Source organism: Cervus canadensis, chromosome 17 (assembly GCF_019320065.1).
Source record: "Cervus canadensis isolate Bull #8, Minnesota chromosome 17, ASM1932006v1, whole genome shotgun sequence".
NCBI lineage: Eukaryota > Metazoa > Chordata > Mammalia > Artiodactyla > Cervidae > Cervus > Cervus canadensis.
In genome coordinates this window covers 9,201,654-9,208,986 of record NC_057402.1, presented here as the reverse complement: position 1 = coordinate 9,208,986, position 7,333 = coordinate 9,201,654, and the positions used below count along the sequence as shown (strand labels likewise).

Sequence of the window (7,333 nt, the reverse complement as noted above, 5' to 3'; positions counted from 1 at the left end):
CCTTAGGTGTTAGCACTTGGCTACCAGGTCTGGGGAGGAACCCAATTTTGTGGAAGGTGGGAAGTAATTTAGGACACGTTCCGCATAATGCAGGCAATTGGAGGGGCCCCAAATCTCAAAATAGGAAGGTACCCCGAGTCAGATTAAAGGGGACTCCCCCAATGTGGGCAACTGGATACAGGGAGGGGGCAGGGTGGGGAGCTTCCAACACCGGGCTTGGTTTGAACACCACGAAGCTGTTCCCGACATCCGACATCCCGGGTCATCTGTTGGGCGTTAAGGAAGGAGGAGCTGAGAGCAGCGAGCGGAGCGACCCGGACTTCCAAGAGGAAGAGAGAGTCGGCGCAGCGCAGGAGCAAAAATCCAGGAAGGACGGAGAGACCAGAGGAAGGAGGAGGCTCCTCCTCCGCCCGCGTCCCCAGGTCCCCAAGTATGCCACGTGGGTGGGAGCGTGTCGCACACACCCACGCGCCCGCTGCCACAGTCCTCGCGTGTCCGGCCCGGCCCGACCCGGCCCTTGTCCGCGCGCCTGCGGGCGCCGGGTCTCCACCGGCCACGTCGCCGCCACCTGCTGCTGCAGCCCTAGCGAGGGGGAGGCGCATCTCCGCGGCGCCCCCCTCCCCATCCGCCCCGGCTCGGTGCGGGCCTTCCCCCACCCCGCCTCGTCCAGGCCCGGGCTGGAGGACGTCTTCCCCGGGGCCCCCTCCCCAGCGCAGAAGGGGAGGCGGAGGGAGGAGCTCCGGCCGCGGCCACCCGCCCTCCCCGCCCCGGAGCTCCCCTCCCCTCCCCTCCCCTTCGCTCGGTTGCCGCAGCCCCGCTAGTCGGGCGCGTCAGCGTGGGCTCCCCGGAGCGAGTCGCTAAGTAACGGGGGCTGGCTCCGCAGACCCCGGGCCGGGGAAACCCGCGCGCGCGTCGTCAGCAGCGGCGCCGCGGGCGGGGGGTGCACGGGCCCTCCGCCATCCGGGCCTGCGGACCCGAGCTGGCACGCCGCCCGCCTTCCCGGCTCCCTTAAACCCGCGCGGCCGGTCGCCGCCGAGGTGCCCCTCCCCTGCAGGGACCCCGACGCCGCCAGCCTTTCCCTCCTTCCCAGCCGGTGCGCACAGCTCCGCGCGCGGCAGGGTGGGCGCCCCGCGGCCGCGATCGCCGTCGTCGCCGGTAAGTCTCTCTCGGGGACCCGGGCCGGGGCGGGGGAGCGAGATGGAGGGGGTAGTGGGGAACGGCCGCCGGACCGGCCAAGTGCTAAAGTTTCTGGGGCTCCGTGCCCCACCGGGCGGGCGCGCAGAGCCGGGCGCAGCGGCGCGGTGGGTGGGGCGGCGCGGTCCTGCCCGGCGCCCGCCGCCCCCGGACCCGCGGGGCGCAGCTCCGCGCGCACTCACGCTCTCTCTTTCTCTCTTTCCCTCCGCGCCGCCTCCCCGAGGTCTTCCTGCCGAGCCCCGCGCGGGGCATGAGGAGCCCCGGGGCGCCGCCCGGAGACAACCCGGCTGCGCGCACATCTTGCCAGCGGCGGACGGGGACATGAGCCGCGCGCACGGGGTCCGGCGCCCGGCGGCCAGCCCCAGCCGGCGGCGGCCAGCGGATCGGCGGTGCCCGGGAGAATGAGGCGGGAGCCGGCGGCCGCCTCCTGGTTCTCCACCTCGTCCTCCTCCTCTTCCTCTTCGCCTTCCTCCGGCTCGGGCGCCCTGGGCTCCGGCCGGGCTGTGGCTCTGCTGCGTGCCCCGCGCGCCCCCCCGCCCGCCTCCGGATGCGCTGCTGGGTAAGCCAGGCCCTTCGCCACCGGAACAAAGCCCCTTTGCCTGGGACCCCGGAGGCTGCCTCTGAGCCCCTGCCCGGCCCCCACTCACCCAGAGCCTGCCCGGGGCGCTTCCGATTGAACCCCTGTATTCCATCATTCCCCAAGCCCTGCCTGGAGGCCAAACACTGCCGGGGCTGCTGCCTTCGAGACCAGGTGAATCCCTGGGCCATCAGGGAAGTGGATGCGGGCTTGACACGCAGGCAGGAGACCTGTTTGGTCGAAATAATGACATAGGCAACCTGGGTTCTGCCTCATCATTTGTGGGAAGGAGACGACTCATATATAGTGACCTGGAAAAGGGTGTCCAGGCTGTACAGGGTAGGGAGCCTCCAAACCACCCGAGGAAGTGGGTTCCCTGTCTTCTCTGGCTCAGATGAGGAAACTGAGGAGGCCCAGGGAGGTTGGCGACTTAATCAAGGTCACAGGGCCGGGAAGTGCAAACCAGGGATCCTCAACCAGGGAGCTCTTCACCCCGCTCCCTGGAGAGCTGATCCCTCTGTAACAAACACACCTGTCCCAGCTCTCCTGCTACCTGCTTTTGTCTGGAGTTGCTGCGCCTGTGTGAAAATACTTGTGCTGATGAGTATCTGCTCGGATGACATAAATCACTGGTGGCATGTACGTTTTCATCCCTCCCTCCGTCATGCAACTGCTCAGCCTTAAGGTGAACTGGAAGTGCTCGGCCCCTTCTGTTCAGGTGGGAGGAAGAGATGTTCCCCTGGGTGCTCTCTCTTTTATTCTTTTTCTCCCAGACCTCTTAAAGGGGACAGAGGCGGGCATTGGGCTCCTCCTGTGTGCCCCTTCGGTGCTGCATGTGCCTGGCACATGCTTGGCCTCAGAACTGAGTCCTGAACCTTTCTAAAGGGTGAGGGCTCATCAAGGCTCTTGCCCCTGGTTGTGTAAGTCTTGGAGATGGTTACTTAACAGGCTGATCCCAGATGGCCACGGTGTAGGAATCAGCCCTGCTGGAAATTTCATCTTGGCTCGCGTTTGCCAGCCCTCCTTGTCAGCAGAACTTCCCACAGCTCAATCCAGAAGAAAAGGAGAGGGGGTTTTCATGTAGATCGGAAGCCTTTGCTTGCTCCCAGCTCTCTGGTTTTGTCGCTTTTAACTGTCTGCGTAAGTGCACCTAGAGCGACCCTCAAGGGGGAAGCCGCACAGAGGCGAGTGATCCTGATCTGAGTGGCTTGTCTAATCGGTTGAGTCAGCAGATGTTGGACTTGGTTGTCTACAGGACTTGGATGGTACTGGTGTCAGGCCAGGGAAGGGCCATCAGTTTCCCTGATAGTAAAATGTCAAGAGTCACACTGGATGAACCCTCAGATCCCTTCCAATGAAATGATTCTTCAAGAGGGAGGAGAGTGGGTCACAGGCCAGAGCTGGGGTGTGTGAGCTGGTCAGACACATACGTTTGGACGGATAGCTCCACACTGAATAGGTTGTTGATCTCCAAGAGGAGGACGTGGTGCCCGAGGGAGCTGCAAAATTCAGGTTGCATCCACAGGAGGCGAAGCCCGGGCTGTGCTTTAGTGGATTATTTATTGGGCTAAAGCGTGATGGCTGTCAAACGTCCCAGGGTGCCAGATTGGGGTTATGGGGTAGGTTAGGCATTGCATTTGGAGAGATGACATTGATCTCTGAGAACTGATGAAATACAGTACGTCAACTGGATGTCCAGCAGCTTGAAAGCGGCCAGCTGGTGAGCCTGCCTGTTCTTTCCAGAAGGAATCCATCATAGTTGCAAGGTAAAACCTTCTCCGACTAACCCAGTAATGCCAGGAAATAAAGTGATTTTTAGATGCTCTTCTCTGCACTGTTTGCTGATTGTATTAGTGAATGGTGGCGCTTGCCTCAGCAGGTATTCAGAGGATTTGTCACATGAAACGGGCCACAAGGCTGTTTAGACCCTGACTTAGTCTTTGCCTGTTGATTACAGCTAAATTCATCAACTTGACCTATGGGCCCTTAATGGAGTTGTCATAGGTCTTTTAAAGATCTGGATTAATGAACCTTTTAAAGTGTTACTGAATCTCCAATGAAGCAGGCACGTCCCACCTTTTTTCCCCAGAAACTAAGCTCCCAGTGGGTTTTATAACTGTTTGTTGTTCACAGAACCAGAGCAAAGCTTTTATTTTTGACAAGCTCGCAGGGTCTGTGAATGGCAAGTAATGCGTCTTGTGTGGGCATATTAATCTCCCACCATTGTGTGTTTTAGCGCCGCATGTCTAACGGGTGAGGTTTTGAATAAAAATGAATGCAGAGAAACAATTTTCATGAAGTTACTTTTGAAAATGATAATGTAATTATGAGAGAACAGTTTTTATGTCATATATCATGCTGTTGCTACCCAAAGCCAAGTTCCACAGGAAAATGTTACCCTTGTTCCTCATCTATAGTTTTTAATTCATCTGTTCTCTGTTTATTTTTTTGCTTTTTTTTTTTTTTTTTAACCTTCCTGGTGGGAAAGTGTGCGATTGAGAACAAAATCTCCGTTTTCGATTCTGCTTTGTCTTAAACGCACTTCTTTGCTGGAAGATCTCTAAAGCGGACCTCTTCCACACCACACCTATGATGGCCTCCTGTTCAGATATATTTCAGTGCCTCATGTTTCTGTTGAGAGAGCAGGAGGGGTCTTATCACGAATGAATGACAACAAGATGTTTCCTTGTGAGTGTCCCATTTCTGACTGGAGTGTTTAGACCAGGAACTCTTGATCAGGGCTGGTTAGCCCCTGCCTTGTGAGAACCCAGTTTGGACACTGGTACTTGTACAGGGTTAAGGATGTACATAGGTACCTATGGGGGGTGTAGAGAAGAGAAACATCTTCCAGAGGCCAGGAGACCCGGGATTTATTCTTGACTCTGTTGTTAATTGGCTTTGTGACCTTGGATGAGTCATCCCCATTCTTGGGGTCTTCATTTACACCCGCCGTGAGTGTGTATGTTTGTGTCTTTGTATATTAGTGTGTATATGAGTGCCAGGGGGTCCCCTCCAACTCTAAGCCCGAAGAGTGCTCGGACTCTAGATGCAGCTGGTTATTAATAGCTCCAGAATGCTCTGTGCTTTAAGGTTACATAACGTTTCCTTATTAAACATCCGTATAAACAGTAAAGAACGGGTCATTATAAAAAATCGTATTGGTTATCCTAAGGGGGAGTGCTATCCTGAGTATGTGATGAAACAACTTTTCATCTCCAAAACAGGGATGCCAGTTTCCCCATCAGGGTGCCTTGCGGGGTGGAGTCTCAGCATGCATCTGAGAGGGCTGAGCCGGGACCCTCTCTAGGGTCCCTGTGCCGGGAGCCGCAGGAGCCCTTACGTAATTTGGGTCCATGGAGTAGGAGAAATGTCACATCTAACTGTGTAACTCGAGGTCCAGGGGCCGTGGAGGTTCCTCCGTAGTCTTTTTAGGCTGTTCCTGGAAGGTAGGAGGGGAAGTGTGTAATTACTGTTTGCAGTTGTTTTGAAAATGGAAAGTACTTTAATTAGAGCCTTGAATTCAGCTGAAGCTGAGAAACGGTTAGAAGTTCTTCGATTTGGCAGTGGTGTTTTTGCTGGGTTCCCTGGGCAGGCTGGCTTGTCACACTTAAGCAGTCTGCGGTCAGAGGTCAGCATTCCTAGTGAAGCTGCAATTGTTGTCAGATAAAGAGGGTGGAAGAAAGGAACCACCAGCCTTTACACATTGAATCCTCCTGACTGCTGCAAAGTAGATCTTATGAACCCCTGTTCTAGATTCAGAGCCGGAACTCCGAGACCTGTAGTGCATCAGTTAGGGTCACACAGTTAGGGAATGGCAGAAAAAAGCACGCTTTCAAGTGCTGGGGTTGAAAACACCGCCCCACCCTTGCCCCTCAGACTTCATTTCCATGGGCGCTGCAGTGTGTCTGGAAACCAAATTGTGTCTTTCTTGTCGAACTTCTAAATAGCACCATGTCACACAGAGAGCGTGTAGCTCTGATGTAGATAACATGGGTGGTGGTGGGGGGAGCTATCTAGTTCTTGAAAGACTTCTGCATTCAAGACATTGGATTTCTTTGAACTCTGTGTCAAATGTATTAGATTTGAAGGATAATTAGAAATAAGTCGAGTGTTACCCTATAAAGTTTAGAGTTGGTGGTTCTTCTGGGGAAGCTAAAATAGCTCTGTAGGTCCCATATCACCCTGGGAGCGATCACTGGCTGACACGTGGGATATTTTGAAAGGCATTGCCAGCCTGCACCTCACAAAAAGGGACATGGACTAAAAGTTATGTAACAGAAGCTTCCTAAATGAGTGTGACTCCAGTTCCAGGATGCCACACGGGTTAATCCTCCCCCAGACAACAAAGGAGAGAAGGAAGTAGGAGGAACATATACAGGAACTTAAAGGTCCACCTCCAGCTCTTAAGAATTTCCAGGACTTGGAGGAGGGAATGTCAGTTTCAAGAACTTTTCAAGCCCCGGAATAGAGATGCAGTCATAGCAGAGACTTGGTGGAGCCTGCAGAAGTCCACCCACGTTAGTATAGCTGCTGCCATCTTTGCTGATAGCCTCACAGATCTGGAAGAGTGTCATCCATACCCAGGACAGGAGATTCCAGAATCCCGTCTGCAATGCACAAGTTTACAGATGCTAAAGGGAGCTCGTTGAAATCACCCATCCTTACATTCTAGCAATGATACTCAGGCTGACTTTCTTCACCAGCAGTTTAAATTCCTTCCAGAACTGATTCTGGCCTTGCCCACATCAGAGCAGGTGATGTCTTAACAAAAAGGACCCTCCCTCCATCTCCTCTGGATTCCTAAACAGCTTATGTGCCAAGAGCTTCGAGTTTTGTGATAGGTGATTAATGAGAAAAAGCAGAGAGAATGAGTTGAAAAACTTGGTTGTGATTCATCTGTCATCGGTAAAGTACCAAAATATCTTAGCAGCCAGCACAGTGTTTTTGATTTGGTGAACTAGAAATTACATGATTTGTCCCCAGTGAGACCAATAGAGATTTTACCTTTTGCACCCAAACCTTGAGTGAACAGATTCCTGGTAGCTTCAGTTCTGGGCCAGAATTTTAGTACTTGTGGTTATTCAGTGACAGAGAATGCAAAAGTGGACAAGGCTTTGGGGGTGAGGCAAGAAGGCAGTAAAGCCCCTGGCCTCTGATTGGTGATTTCTATGAACAGTTATTTGGGGCCCAGTAAGTAGAAATGATTTAACATCCATTTCCAGCATCGAGAATCACAGAATAAATTTACTCGAGAATTCTAGATGTCTCATGCCATCTTCGTATGTGGCTTGTGACAAGTGTAAATGAAATCTTACATGGGGTTAAAAAGCCCGCACCTTTGCAAACCCTTCTGGTAGACTTGGAGGACTTGTCTTAGTATTTGCTAGGCTGAATGCTTCTGCACTCAGCATCGTTGAAACCAGAATCACAGCTCAGCTAGGGTGTTGGGGGGGTCTGTGTATTCTCACTTGCTTCAGTTTCTTAATAAACTGTGATGAGCCACTCTGTATGCCTCATTTAGCACCTCCAAGCAGAAGCACACATAAGGAATGCCCAGGGCTT

At 53.7% G+C, this 7,333-nt stretch overlaps 1 long non-coding RNA gene across 1 annotated transcript in view; it reads left to right on the top strand.

The window, feature by feature from the left end:
* The first annotated feature begins 469 nt into the window (after positions 1–469).
* The window catches only part of LOC122419759, a 55,907-nt gene continuing 49,043 nt past the window's right edge, over positions 470–7,333 (top strand). The window contains exons 1-2 of the long non-coding RNA XR_006262982.1: positions 470–1,155; positions 1,418–1,753. This is a non-coding gene — a long non-coding RNA (uncharacterized LOC122419759). The remainder of the gene's footprint in view (positions 1,156–1,417; positions 1,754–7,333) is intronic.